This window comes from Lathyrus oleraceus, chromosome 6 (assembly GCF_024323335.1).
Source record: "Lathyrus oleraceus cultivar Zhongwan6 chromosome 6, CAAS_Psat_ZW6_1.0, whole genome shotgun sequence".
Taxonomy (NCBI): Eukaryota; Viridiplantae; Streptophyta; class Magnoliopsida; order Fabales; family Fabaceae; genus Lathyrus; species Lathyrus oleraceus.
Genome location: NC_066584.1, coordinates 392,285,434 through 392,302,068, shown reverse-complemented (window position 1 = coordinate 392,302,068; position 16,635 = coordinate 392,285,434).

The following is a 16,635-nucleotide window of genomic DNA, read 5'->3' as shown; positions in this document are numbered from 1 at the left end:
TCCAACATGGGTGGTCTATTTGAGTGTCCTATATCCTTGTCCATGGTACTAGAAAGTAACTTCCCTAGATCTCACCCAGAAATTCACAGGCAGGGTGCCTGCTCTGATGCCAATTGAAATTCTAGTTATCAGACTTTAGATGTCACACGGGTTGTTATGACATCCAATTCTGCACAGACAAGAATTATGCAGAACTTAACAGTAAGTGCAGTAAATAACACAAGTAATTGTTTACCCAGTTCAGTCCAACATGACCTACATCTGGGGGCTACCAAGCCAGGGAGGAAATCCACTATCAGTAGTATTAATTCAAAGCTAAACTCACCCGTTTACAACTTGTCACTTAATCCCTACCCAATGCAATTTCAATCTTACTCTAAGATCAGAGTTCCTACTCACTCCCCCTCAATCACCTCAGTGATTACTACCTTTAATCAATATTAAAGACAACGTTGAAGTCACACTTCAAACAACTCTTGATTGTGCTTAACAGCTTTAATCAAGATACACAGCACTCACGCTTAAAAGCTTTGAGCGACACAACACTTACAACTCAATGAACACCCTATACCAAAACAATCATCAACGTGATAATGGCTTGGCTTACAAGATATGTCTAATACAAGACTCAAAAATACAGCAGTGAAGTATGATGGACACACTTAATCTTCACGCCTGAAAATCCCCGAAACTGAATGAAGGAACGACTTCCTTTTATATTGCAGTACCTGGGCTTTTGCACTTGTATTCTCCTGAATTTAAGGTCACGCGAGTTCCCATAAATTCAATATCTAGGTTACTAACAAATAGGCTATTTGTTAGGTTCATTAAATGTAACTTGGTTGTTGATTTCCTGGTTTTTCTCTAAGCTGTTGACTTCCTGAAGAATAGCCTAAGAAAAAGCTGAAACAGAAAACTGAACAACCTACAATATAGCATATGCTGTCAGGAATGAATGTCACGACATTCAGCTAGACATCAAGGATCATATGCTGAGTCTGTTTTTCCAGAAAATAGACTGTACAATTTTGCTGACCTGTACATGACCAAAATGACCATACTACAGTAACAGCTTAGATTAATAAATGTCAAAGTATCCAATTTGACATTTACACATTTGGCCTTAAGTTAGTTCTGTTATCCTCTTGAAGAACAAACTAAGAAATATACTGAAGTGTAGCAGAACACCACTCTGTCTATTATTCAGTATATACTGTCCATGATGAATGTCATAACATCCAGTTTGACATTCATACAGTAGGCCTTATGCCAGGTCTGGTTCTTCCTTGATAACCAGAATGCAAATGAATACTGAGCTCTAACAGAACACCAACTGTTCTATTCCTCAGTATCTGCTGACAGGGATGAATGTCACAGTCTCCAGTTTGACATTCTATAAATCCTATATTAGCTAATCCTGCAGTAACTACTCAAGTGTACAGTTAGATATTCTAACCTACAATTGCAGTCACACATACACACCATGTCATGACATCAGTCAAGACATTAGAATCCAGCTAGTGTTTTACCATATAATGCAGCCAATTAAACACCTACAAGAAGAAAATGTACAAGTTATTTACAATTTTTGTGTTTGGATGGATAAACCCATTGCCTACGTACCATCTTAAAAAATATTAGGATCAAAACCTCGTAGTTCGGGGTAAAAATCTCAAAACAAATTGGTGAATTGATTGGTCCAAAAGCCTTAAGGTCTTTTGTTATCCAAGGGAGAAAACTCAACTTAAAACCACAAATCCACCATGTGAGGATAACTTCAACATGCTAGTGAGGGGTTAACCCTATAATAAGCATGGAAGACTCATTGTCCATCACTAAGGATATAGGTGACTATTACATCTACCTCAAGGATAACTCAAACCTAATAGCTAAAGGTTATGAAAAGTTTTTGATTAAGAAATTGGCCATTGAAACCACAAAATTATTTGAATGAGTTATATTTACCAATGAAAAGTATTTACAAAATATGGTCAAGGTTGACTTTAAGGTTCAATTCAAAATAAGTGTTATGAAAAGAAAGTTTGAAAATCAAAAGCATAATGCTTAGGTTTCTAATGTTTAAAAAAAGAAGTGTTAATGTTTGCACAGAAAGTTTTGGCTTGGGTTAGAGTGGATGGAAGAAGAAGAATGGCTAAAGTCCTAATCATACAAGAGATGAAGGATAAGAAACAAGACCACAAATGGAGTTCCTCTGTTGAGATCATATTGATGATCCAAGTAGCTCCCATCCTTTGGAATATGCAAGCAAAATAAGTGCACTCAAGCAATCAAATTAATCAAGCAAGCTCTTAGAAGATCCCCAATGGCTCTTGTATCTTTCACTTTAGATGATCATGACAATGGTTCTTCAATTTGACTCAAATAAGATTCCCTAGCACAAAAGCATACACATCAAAGAGTTCTATGAAGTAAATCAAGAATGGACAAGAGTGAGTTTAGAGATTTGGTCCTTCTAATCCATCTTCAACATTAGGCACTTTTACTCCAATTTTCATAGGGAATGTCCTAGAAACTAAGTCCATTTATCCATTTTTTGCATTTGGTCCACAACAATCAAAACAAAACATAAGCACAATAATATATACACAATTATGTGCTCAAGTGAGCAAAAGGAAAATTGCATTAACATAAACATGTACTCAAATGAGCAAAGGAAAAAGCAAATAAATAATATGTACAACAATAGTAAATTGCATAAATGTAAAGAGGAAGAATTAAATGTTAATGGTTAATGGTTAGTGTTAGAGTTAGTGTGCCATAAGGCAATTTAGCGCTATGTTAAGCAATCGTAATTGGACTTATGTAGAAGTCACAACTATCTGAGGTCGGTCAATAATAATGTAGGCAACAACACAAGTTAGAGATTTTGATTAGTGAATCAAACTCCAACAACTTGTCATGCCAAAAAGAAGATGAGAAATGATTTTGTATTGATTTAGGTTCTTTGCATGATTAGGAAGCAACTTATCCTCAATGCAAAGCCATTCACTTGATCCATGATCAAGATGAATTAGATTTGAATCAAGGAAGATTAAACCTCCATGTATCAATGCTAACCACCAATCTTTAACTCATTGATCAAAAAAGAAAAAAAGAAGAAAAAGAAGAAGAAGAAGAAGAAGATGAAGAATTAAAGTGCATTAATAGAAATGGAATAAGATAATCAACAAGCATTAACCAAAGATAGAGAAGATCAAGGTCAATCAATAGAAAACAGAAGCAAGATGAAGATTAGAAGTCAAGAAACAAATAAAATATTTTTGGCATTTTTCAATATTAAAATAAAACTTGAATTAAAATAATAAAGAAAGGTCAAACTTCAAACTCACTTCAAATCAACTTTGAAAAGTCCAAGTGAATTATCCCAAGTTCAACAAGGTCCAACAAAGTTTGACAAAAAATTTCAGCATTTTTTGAAATCAGAAACTATTTTAAATCAATTAAAAATGCATAAAAATAACCTAGTTGAACTAAAATCTCAAATAAATTTCAAATCAATTAATAAATTGATGAGAATATTTTTCATAGACCTATCATCATTCAAAGAGGTTAGAAAAATATTTTTGTATTTTTTGGATATCAAAAACTATTTAAAATGAATTAAAAATAAGCAGAAAAGAGAAAATTACTAAAAAATATCAAATGATAAAATAAAAAATATTAAAAATCATTTTTAGAAAGTAGAAATTAAAAGGAGAAAAATGAAATTGGTCTCATATTTTTTGGACCAATAATGAAGGAGTTATGAATTTTTAAAAAGAAATAGAATTAAAAGAAATAAAAGAATTAAAATCAGAAATTAAAAAAATAAGGAAATGTGTGGACCGCTTGATGAAGCTTCATTAATTGACGTGGATCATCACACGGCTGAGAAGCGCGCGTTCACCATATGCGCCAGTCAACTGGGATACACCATGCCAAATAAAAAGTCATAACAATGGACATGTGAGATTGAATCTGGGAAATGGAATGGACGATCCAGATCCAATCTGGAGACCAGACGGTGGCCAGCGCCACCGTCTTCTCCGGCCAACTTCCGGCCAAGTCCAAATTTGCAGAGATTCAAATGGTAACCAAAAGACACGATCCAGGCATCAATCGAGATTATTGTACCAACCAAATCCACTCTAGAAGTCTACATTGAGAGAAATCAGAGATGGAAGATCTGCGGTGTTTAAATGAACTTCATGATTTTTGAAAATTGAAAGCACAATAATGTTGCCTTTATGCAGAGGACTTCAGATCACACAACAACAACAAGAATTAAGCACTATACAAGCTGATTCGAAGAAAATAAAGTGTGAGGTGAACCTCTGATTTGCAGGGCTTGGAGTCACAATTCCTTGATGCTAATGCTTACAGTTCACACCATAGATCAAGGAGAAGAAGGTTTAGAAACTTTAAGATATGAAAATTGATCGAGGAAACCAAAGTTCAGATCTGAAAATTTGAGAGAAAAGTGAGATAGTTCCTTTAGTGAGGGTTGTCATTTTATTTTAGCAGCATTTGGGGCGCCTTCAGGTTGAGGAATTATGAAGCTATGGCATTGTATTTATAGGCAAGGCATGGCTGTTGTGCATGATCACAAACTTGCATGAATGGAAAGGGCCTCCATGCATGGGCCTGTACAGGCGCATGGAGGGCCCAATTCCAATTGGATTTGGTAGTTGATGCATGCTAGAAGCATTTTGGACGTGCAGTATAGGTGGTAATAGCTTATGCAATGCAAATTAAATGATTTTCCAAAATTGCACTATTATGTTCAAGCCTTCCAAAATGCTATGTCAAAAATAGAAACACCACCTCATGAGTAATGGTTGGAAAGCTTATTGCATAAGGATCATTTTTTATGTTGATCAAAACTCCATTTGGGCCTTGAGAATTGGTGAAAAATGGACATGAAGTGTAGGGTGCAAAACATGCACATGTGAGATTTTCAAAATTGGCCAAAGTTCAAGCCCTTCTGTCTCAGTGATGCAAGCTCCAAATGATAAAACCTTCAACATAAAAGTTCTATATCTTTTCAAGAAAATCAATTTGGACTTAAAGTTTGCACCATTTGGATTTTGGATGAAGAAGTTATGGGCACTTGAAGTTGGACTTTTTCACATTTCAATGCATTTGGTCTAAAGTGACCTATAATGTTTTGCATTATCACATGTATTTAATTTAGAATTTTGAAATTTTTATAAACATAACATTTTAGATAGACATCTTAAGCTTTCCAATGGATTTGATCCCACCTCAAAATCATGAAAAATGAAGGAGTTATGTCCTTGGGAAGTTGACCCAAAATTAGGGTTTCAGTCAAAATGACCTATAATGTCTTGGAATGGATGATGACCTTCCAAGCTTCAAATAAATTTTTGATGAACATGAAAGTTTTTCATATGGTCCTTAAAAACATTTTTTCTCTTGGGGTCATCTCCATTTGACAAACACATCAAAAGTTAGGTCTCAGTGTATTTCAAAATAGTCAGATGAATTGACTGGTCAACTTCTCAAGTCCACACCTCATATTTTGATGAATTGATGATTTAGGACACTCAAATAGGTTCATATATGCATGAAATGATGAATTAAATAACTCCCCTTGATTGTATTTGATCATGGGTTGAGGTTGCTTCATGAGCAAGGCACAGTTGATGAGTAGATGAATTAGGGTTTCCTTGTGAAACAAAACTCAAGCCCCTTGATTTCCTTTGATCAAAATGATGAGTTGAGACACTTGGGAGGCATATTTTATGGATGAGAACTTTTTGGAACCATTGCCATGCTTTCTCTCATCTTCTCTTGACCATATCAATGCACATAAGATCTCCTAGAAGCCTTAGGCCTTGTGACTGCTCAAGCTACAAACAAGAGATGTTAGTGACATATTTTTGTGCTTTTGTTTAGTAAATAAAATGAGAAAAGAAATAATGTACAACTCAAAAACGCTTGGTGATCTCAAACCAACTCACAAGAGATCCTACCCAAAGGTAAAGGAGCCAAGATGCTTATGATCCTTGAGGCAATGCAAATGCAATGTTATGATGCCATGAGGGATCTTAGGGTCAAAATTGGGGTCTTACAGTTTTATCGAATCAAAAACTAATAAAAATGTCAGAGATCGGGGTAATGGGGTTGGTTATGCAATGGGAAGGTTTTAAGCACCCAAAACATCCTAGGTGAGTCTAGGGAGCCCTTTTCACACTTGTTGTAAGGTTGGTATTTTGTGAAAATTTGTTTGTGCAAACATGATTGGGGAGATGAGAAGAGAATATACAAGTTATTTACAATTTTGTGTTTGAATGGATAAACCCATTGCCTACGTACCATCTTAAAAAAAGATTAGTATCAAAACCTCGTAATTCGGGGTAAAAATCTCAAAACAAGTTGGTGAATTGATTGGTCCAAAAGCCTTAAGGTCTTTTGTTATCCAAGGGAGAAAACTCAACCTAAAAAAACCACAAATACACCATGTGAGGATAGCTTCAACATTCTAGTGAGGGGTTAACCCTATAAATAAGCATGGAAGACTCATTGTCCATCACTAAGGATATAGGTGAGCATTATATCTACCTCAAGGATAACTTAAACCTAATAGCTAAAGGTTATGAAAAGTTTTGATAAGAAAGTGGCCATTGAAACCACAAAAGCATTTGAATGAGTTATATTTACCAATGAAAAGTATTTACAAAATATGGTCAAAGTTGACTTAAAGATTCAATTCAAAATAAGTGTTATGAAAAGAAAGTTTGAAAATCAAAAGCATAATGCTTAGGTTTCTAATGTTTGAAAACAAGTGTTAATGTTTGCACAAAAGTTTTGGCTTGGGTTAGAGTGGAGAGAATAAGAAGAATGGCTAAAGTCCTAATCATACAAGAGATGAAGGAGAAGAAGTAGAACCACAACTGGAGTTCCCTTCTTGAGATCATATTGATGATCCAAGTAGCTCCCATTCTTTGGAATAAGCAAGCAAATAAGTGTATACTCAAGCAATCAATCAAGCAAGCAAAGCTCTTAAGAATCTTCCAATGGCTCTTGTATCTCTCTCTTTTGAAGCACATGACAATGGTTCTTCAATTTGGCTCAAATAGGAATCCCTAGCACAAAAGCACACACATCAAAAAGTTCCATGAAGTAAATCAAGAATGGACAAGAGTAAGTTTAGAGATTTGATCCTTCTAATTCATCTTCAACATTAAGGCCTTTTTACTCCATTTTACATAGGGAATGTCCTAGAATCTAAGTCCTTTTTGTCCATTTTTGCATTTGGTCCACAACAATCAAAACAAAAAAGCACAAGCACAATAATATTATACACAATTATGTGCTCAAGTGAGCAAAAGGAAAATTGCATTAACATAAACATGTGCTCAAATGAGCAAAGGGCAAAAGCAAATGAATAATATGTACAAGAATAGTAAACTGCATAAATGTAAAGTGCAAGAATTAAATGTTAATAGTTAATGGTTAGTGTTAGAGTTAGTGTGCCATAAGGCAATATAGCGTTATGTTAAGCAATCGTAATTGGACTTATGTAGAAGTCACAACTATCTGAGGCCGGTCAATAATAATGCAGGCAACAATAAAAGTTAGAGATTTTGATTAGTGAATCAAACTCCTACAACTTGCCATGCCAAAAAGAAGATGAGAAATGATCTTGTATTGATTTAGGTTCTTTGCTTGATTAGGAAGAAACCTATCCTTAATGCAAAGCCATTCACTTGATCTATGATCAAGATGAATTAGATTTAAATCAAGGAATGTTAAACCTCCCATGTATCAAGGCTAACCACCAATCTTTAACTCATTGATCAAAAAGAAAAAAGAAGAAGAAGAAGAAGAAGAAGAAGAAGAAGATGAATAAAAAGTGCATTATTGGAAATGAAATGAGGTAATCAACAAGTATTTACCAAAGATAGAGGAGATCAAGGTCAAAAAATAGTAAACAGAAGCAAAATGAAGATTAGAAGTCAAGAAACAAAATAAAATATTTTTGGTATTTTTCAAAAGTAAAATAATACTTGAATTAAAATAATAAAGAAATGTCAAACTTCAAACTCACTTCAAATCAACTTTGAAAAGTCCAAGTGAATTATCCCAAGTTCAACAAGGTCAAACAAAGTTTGACAAAAAATTTCAGCATTTTTAGAAGTCAGAAACTATTTTTAATCAATTAAAAATGCATAAAAATAACCTAATTGAATTAAAATCTCAAATAAATCTCAAATCAATTAATTAATTGATGAGAATATTTTTCATAGATCTATCATCATTCCAAGAGGTTGGAAAAATATTTTTGTATTTTTTGAATATCAAAAACTATTTAAAATGAATTAAAAATAACCAGAAAATAGAAAATTCCTAAAAAATATCAAATGATAAATAAAAAATATTAAAAATCATTTTTGGACACTAGAAATTAAAAGAAGAAAAATGCATTTGGTCTCACATTTTTTGGACCAATAATGAAGGAGATATGATTTTTAGAAATAAAATGGAATTAAAGAAATAAAAAGAAAATGAAATCAGAAAATAAAATGGCGAAAAAACGTGGAGCGTTTGATGAAGCTCATTAATTGAGCTGGCACATCACATGGCTCCTGAGCGCGCACCTACCAAACACGTGAGTCAATGCATCACACACAATCTTTAATTGAGTCATAACATTGAGTGGCCATGATTAAATCTGGAAAACAAATCGTGTGGCTATTATTCAATCTGGCAACCAGGCGGTGGTGTACACTGTGAGCAAATTCTTTACTTTGAATAAGTTTTGAATGATAGCAAATTGTGTGATCATTGTCTAATTGTTGGTTGTGCATTATTTTACATGTTTCATTTGTGTTTTTAGCCTATACTATTGTTTCGTGTCTATACATAAAGATCCACATTGATACATTTCTTAAAAGAACTCATAAAAACTATTTTGTGTCAGTATGTATCGATACATGTTCATCTGCATCGATACATAAATTTGTTTTAAATCACAAAACGTTTTTGCTTCAGTATGTATCGATACATACGAGCTTTGTATCGATACATGCTTAGTTAAAATGTTCTATGTATCGATACATACAAGCTTTGTATCGATACATGCTTAGTTAAAATGTTCTATGTATCGATACATACGAGCTTTGTATCGATACATGCTTGTATTAATTCTCTAAAATTAATCAAAGCTACAGTATGTATCGATGCATAATCTTTTGTATCAATACATAATTCTGTTTTGTCTACTAACAGCTTCTGTCTTTCACATATAAGAAGTATTTTGACAGCTCAGTAAAATAGTACGAATTCAGAAGTGAAAAACGGTTGTAACACAAATCAAAGGAGTGTGTAGCAGCAATTGTTTTGAGCAGTTAGAAACATGAAAGAGACTTCATCTTCTTCATCTTCTCAATCTCTTTTCTTCAATAACATCAACACATAATCATTCTTGTTCTTTGGATTAAAGGATCAACGAGATAACGTTCAGTGGAACGATCAAGGATCTAGCTGAGGTGTTCAGTGGAACGATCGAGGATCTAGCTGAGTTGAAGGTTGAAGGGGGTTTCGAGGAAAAACCAAATAGTTTGTCCTTCAAGAACTGGAGTGTTCTTGCGGGTTTGTTAGTCACGTTTGCAGAACATATTCAGCCGTAGCGTAGGGTTTGGAAATTGGGTAATTTCGCAAACAGGTCGTGGAACCGGTGAATTGTTTGCAATTTCTTGCAGGAAATTCTTGATTGAGCTCAGATCAAGTGGAGGTTTTATACAAGAAGAAGATCTTGGGATTTAGATTTCTGTCTTTGTATTGTAACCTTGTATCAACGAATTCGGCATTATTGATAACAACAGTTCTCAATTTCATTTGAAATTGAGAGGGAGACGTACCCACACGCGAGGACGACAGTGGGGAACTTCCTTATCAAATCTATGTGTATCGTATTCTTTCCTTATCTATCTTTACGTTTTCAACAGTTTTGTGATTTCAGTTGGTGTATTGTGGTTGTACATTTCGTGATACAATAGTGGCAAGAAAACTTCTTTATCTAAACTCCACCATTGTTCATCATTGATCAGATACACACTAAATGTTTGACAAAACTGTCAGCTGAGTTTTATTCATTGGAATTAGAATTTAGTGATAAGTGCATTTGATTTGATAATATTTTGGTGTTAATAATCTTTATCGTTCCTATTCAAATCCAGCAATAAATTCGTGTGTTCGGTTTTCTAGTAGCGGTTCAGATTAGACGGAAGTCGACTCGGGACTGTAATTTTCCGCTAAGTTTCAATAACTCTGATAAGATTTTTTAAATCCGTTTATTTAAAAGAGGTGATCTATTCACCCCCCCCCCCTCTTGATCACTAGCCACACCGTCTAACAAGTGGTATCAGAGCGCCGGTTCGCTGGTGTTCTGTGGCTGCCTGTAACGATATGGATTCTGAACCAAAGGGGGCGTATAATAGAGCGCCGATTTTCAACGGTGAAAATTACGGCTACTGGAAAGACTGCATGCGAGTTCATATAAATTCTGTTGATAGGCTAGTATGGGCTGCCATTGAAAATGGTCCTTTTCAAATTACTATGACAAATGCGGCTGGCGCCATAGTTCCTAAACCAGAAGGTGATTGGAATGAGAAAGATGAGAAAAAGTGGTCGAGTGATTGGAGAGCTCGAAATATGCTAATTTCAGCACTTGGTGTTGATGAGTATTATCGGGTATCCCATTGCACGACAGCTAAAGAAATGTGGGATGCTTTAGAAGTTGCCCATGAGGGTACTACTGAAGTAAAACAGTCCCGCATTAACACACTCAATCAAGAGTTTGAGCTCTTTCGCATGAAACAAGGAGAATCTATCTCCGACATGCAAAAGAGATTTACTCATCTCACTAATCGTTTGAATGCACTTGGAAAACCTGTTTCCAATGAAATAGCTACTAATAAAATTCTGAGATGTCTTAGCAGGGAATGGCAACCTAAAGTAACAGCTATTAAGGAAGCCAACGATCTAACGACACTTACGATTACAACTCTGTTTGGAAAGCTGGAAGAACATCAGCAAGCATTAGAAAGTCTTGAAAAGTTTGAGAACAAAAGTAAGAAGGAAAAGGAAAAGAAGAGAGACAAAGAGGGAGAGAAGAAGCCAATAGTTCTTGTGGCCTCTAGCTCTAAGTCCTCACGAAAAGAGCAAAGTGACAATGATTCTAGTAGTGACAAAGATTCGGATGATGAGGAAATGGGACTTTTTGTAAGGAGATATAATAGATTCATTCGAAATAATGGAGTCAAGCATTCCGATAAAAACCTCATGAAGTTTCGAAGACAATCTACAGATTCAAAACAGGAAGAGAATAAGAAGAGTAGAGGAAAAGGATCTTGTTTTAATTGTGGTAAATCTGGACATTATAAAACAGATTGTCCTATGAAGTATAAGGTTCAAGGAAAAGCTCCACCAAAAGGGTACAACAAACAAAGAAGAGCTTACATTGCATGGGAAAGTGATAGTGATTCATCAAGCACACAAAGTTCAAGTGATAGTGATGAAAACGCAAATCTGTGCCTTATGGCTCACACCAAAAATATGTCCTACCACAAGAATAAAATCAATGATAAAAAGGATGAGTGCCTTGCTTCCGTAGATAGGAGATGGTTTCTTGACAGCGGTTGCTCAAGGCACATGACCGGTGACATATCGCTTTTTATAGACTTCAAAGCAAAGAAGAAGGGATATGTTACTTATGGAGACAATAACAAAGGAGCTATACTTGGCAAAGGTAGTGTAGGTAATCCCTCTACCACTACTATTTCTGATGTCCATTTAGTAGAGGGGCTTAAACACAATTTGTTAAGCATAAGTCAATTGTGTGACAAGGGTTATAAAGTTTCTTTCACAAAAACTTGCTGCATAATTGAACATGCTGAACAGAACGTTGTGTTTAAGGGTGTAAGAGTAAACAATATCTATATGCTTGACCTTTTTGATGTATCTTTAACAAGTACTAAATGTCTAGTTACCTTGAATGATGATTCTTGGCTTTGGCATAGACGTTTAGCGCATGTTAATTTCGATTTGCTTAATAAGGCTGTATCTAAGGATCTAGTAGTCGGTCTTCCAAAAATAAAATTTTCAAAAGACCACCTATGTGACGCGTGCCAAATTGGAAAACAAACGAGGGTCTCTTTTAAATCTAAAAATGTAATTTCAACTTCACGACCCCTTGAGCTTCTCCATATGGATCTCTTTGGACCTTCTAGGACAAAGAGCTTATGTGGAAATTATTATGGTTTTGTAATCGTTGATGACTATTCTAGATTTACTTGGACTATATTCCTTCATAGCAAAGATGAAACTTTTTCTGCTTTTAAGAATTTTGCAAATCTGTCCCAAAACAAAATGAATTCCAAAATAGTTACAATTCGTAGCGATCATGGTGGTGAATTTCAAAACTATCACTTTGATAAGTACTGTGACAAGTATGGTATTGAGCATAACTTTTCAGCTCCTCGAACTCCACAACAAAATGGCGTTGTGGAGCGTAAAAGTCGTGTTTTAGAAGAGTTGGCAAGAACAATGCTAAATGAGGGTGGATTACCAAAATATTTTTGGGCTGATGCAGTTAGCACAGCTTGTTATGTTTTAAACAGGATCTTAATTCCTCCTATTTTAAATAAAATTCCTTATGAGCTTTTAAAAGGAAGAAAGCCAAACTTGTCACATCTTCACGTATTCGGTTGTAAGTGTTTTGTTTTGAATAATGGTAAGGAAAATATTGGGAAGTTTGATGCAAAAGCGGATGAAGGTATCTTTCTTGGATACTCACAATCAAGTAAAGCATATAGAGTATATAATAAGCGTTTACTTACTGTTGAAGAATCTGTCCATGCCTCTTTTGATGAGTCTTATCCGAAAAGTGTCGGAAAAGGTATTTCTTTTGATGACGCAGGTGTATCTACAGAAGACATACTCAAGGAAGCTGTTACGGAAACTGATCAGTCCAGAACAGTTGCCCATGAGAAGGAGGAAGATACTAGTCATGAAGAAGATGAGGAAGAAAGGACAGCTGAAGTGAATGACCTTCCACCAGCTTGGAAATCTTCAAAAGACCATCCTATTGACAACATCTTGGGAGATATTTCAAAGGGAGTAATGACTCGTTCTAAGATAAGTAATTTTTGTTCTCACTTCTCTTTTGTTTCACAAGTAGAACCTAAAAATGCCAAAGAGGCCTTGATTGATGAATGTTGGCTAATGGCCATGCAAGAAGAGCTTAATCAATTTAAAAGAAATGACGTTTGGGAACTTGTCCCTCGTCCGCGAGATCATCATATCATAGGTACTAAATGGGTTTTTAGAAATAAGCTTGATGAAAATGGAGTGATAACTAGGAACAAGGCACGTTTAGTAGCACAAGGGTATAACCAAGAGGAGGGCATAGACTATGAGGAAACTTATGCTCCAGTTGCTCGCCTTGAAGCTATACGTCTCTTGCTTGCGTATGCGTGTTCTAATAATTTTAAGCTTTACCAAATGGACGTAAAGAGTGCGTTTCTAAATGGTGTCATAAATGAAGAGGTATATGTCTCACAACCTCCTGGTTTTGAGAATGCTGAAAATCCAGATTATGTTTACAAATTAAAACGAGCTTTGTATGGTCTTAAACAAGCCCCTCGGGTTTGGTATGAAAGGCTTAGCAAATTTCTAATTGATCATGGATATTCAAGAGGTAAAGTGGATAATACTCTCTTTATTAAACACAAGGGAAAGCACATTCTTTTAGTTCAAGTTTATGTAGACGATATAATTTTTGGTTCAACTAACACACACTTGGTCGAAGAATTTTCTAAGGTTATGCAGGGTGAATTTGAGATGAGTCTTATGGGGGAGCTGAATTACTTCCTAGGTCTTAAGATAAAGTAACTTGATGAGAGTACAACAGTATATCAAACAAAGTACTGCAGAGAACTACTCAAGCGCTTTAGAATGAACGACTCAAAATCAATTGACACCCCTATGCCTACCAACGGAAATCTAGATAAAGATGAGCATGGTAAGAGTGTAGATGTCAAAAAGTTTAGAGGTATGATTGGGTCTCTTCTGTATCTTTCTGCTTCTAGACCTGACATCATGTTTAGTGTTTGTATGTGTGCACGATATCAATCAAATCCTAAGGAATCACACCTGAAAGCTGTTAAGCATATATTTAGATATCTTCATGGAACATCTAAATATGGGCTTTGGTATTCCAAAGGAAGTGATTGTAGCTTAGTAGGTTACTCTGATTCTGATTTTTCTGGCTGCAAATTAGATAGGAAAAGCACGAGTGGTACATGTCACTTGTTTTCAAACTCCTTGGTAAGTTGGCGTAGCAAAAAGCAGGTATCTGTGGCTTTGTCAACTGCAGAGGCTGAGTACGTTGCAGCTGGTAGTTGTTGCGCTCAGATTTTGTGGCTAAAGCAACAACTACAAGACTTTAACATTCAACTCAAACGTATTCCAATAAAATGTGACAACACTAGTGCCATAAACCTTACTAAAAATCCTGTTTTACACTCACGCACTAAACACATAGAGATTAGACATCACTTTCTTCGTGATCATGTTGAAAAAGAAGACGTTGTATTTGAGCATGTTGATACTAAAAACCAGCTTGCTGACCTTTTCACTAAACCTTTGGCAACGAAACCGTTCTTCAACATTCTTTGTGAATTAGGGATCTTAGATCTCTCTCCATTGTTGTCTTAAGCATGTTTGTTCTTATTTATATTATGCCTCACCTTGGTTGATGAGATTTGTTTTAGATTTCATTTATACCTCACAAGGTTACATCAACAGAGGTAATATCACTCCTTTCTATATCTCTTTTAGAACTATGTGATTGTGTATGTTAGAACAAAATTCCTTATTTTCGTTTATGTGAATTTCTTTGCATATATTGTTTGAACATTAATATCTGATTTGTGAATTATACTTGGGCATCATTATCATGACATACTTCATAATGCATAACCATACTGCATAAAAATTAATTAAAATTTGGTTTGGCATCAGTTTGTATTGATTCAAAGATGTATGTATCGATTCATGTCTTCTTCATTTCACATCTGTCAAAATTGGTTTAGTATGTATGGATTCATTCGTCGTTTGTATCGATACATAGACCCTTTAAAAACAAAAATGCGTGACATGGATCGATCCATTCCCATATGCATCGACACATACTGATTGTTATTTGGATTAAATGCATTTTATTTCACTCATGGATCGACACATCAGCAATTCTTATCACATCTTTTCACAAACTTGGTATCAGCAGTTCCCCTACCTCTCAAAACCTGCGGCTAACCCTAATCTCCTTCATCGTCATTCTCTCCAAAACCCTAGATTCATCTCACTTTTCTTCAATTTTTCATCACCATGCCTCCAAGAATCATTCCGGCTAGAGCAGGGGGAAAAGGAAAAGGAAAGGAACCGGTTTGCACTTCTCAGCAGTTACCAGAAATTCCTCCTAATGCCTTAGATTTGCTTCATCCTGCAATTGCTACTGAGTTTGAGGATTCTTTCAAGACAAGGTTAGTTATGAAACCCCATGTCTTCGATAAACATGATGATATTCATCTGCATCTCAATGATGTGGTTGAACTCCTTAATGCACAAAAACTTGGTTCATTTTTTACTACAAAGGATGATTACCATGAGGATTTTATCCGTGCATTTTATGTTGGCTTACAATCCGGTAAAGGATACATGTTTAAGTGTTCTATTGGTGTCAGAACCTATACTTTTGAGGCTGCTGATTGGGAAACAGTGTTTCAAATTCCGCTTCCGTCGCATAATTTCAAGACTTGGTATAACTTGAAGTTTGATACTGACTTTAACTTGAAGGAGTTTACTCTATCTATCTTGAAATTGGACAGACCGCTGGGTGAGGATGAACAGGTTACGTCTGGTATGATTAAGAAAATTCCTCGTATACTTCAGTGGATTATCTCGCACATTCTGCGTCCAGCAAACAGTGGACATTCTAGGTTAGACAAGGCAAACATTCATCTCTTGTATACTCTTCAAAATAAGGTTCCCTTGAATTGGGCAAATTACTTTGTGAAGCGTCTCTTTTTTATGCGTAATAGTGCCAAGAATGTTGCTCTTGGTTATGCGTCTCAAATCATGAAAATTCTTACGTTCTGGAATGTTGCAATCCCTTTAGTTCCTCTCATATCACCATCTGCTGCTCAAGAGTTTGACTCTTCCACTTTATCTCATATGGGATATCGGTGGGACAAGGAACGTCAATGTTTCTATTTCTTTGAAAGGAAATCCAAAACAAGGATCTATAATTTTGATGTGCCTTCTGAACGAATTCATGTAGTTGAAGACCAACCTGATGAAGAAATGCATGATGTGAACGAAGCAGATGTGCCTGCAGCTGATGACAATGCTGGTTGGGGTGATTGGGTGCCACAAAGGTGGTCTCCAACCAACTATGTACCTGAACCAACGGTTCCTCCGTTCTCCGGCGGTGCTTCATCTTCAACACCTACTGCACACCTAACTCAAATGCTTCAACAAATGGAGCTTGCCAACCAAGAATGTCATGAAGAGGCACGGTCTTGGCATGTACAACAAAGTGAGTGG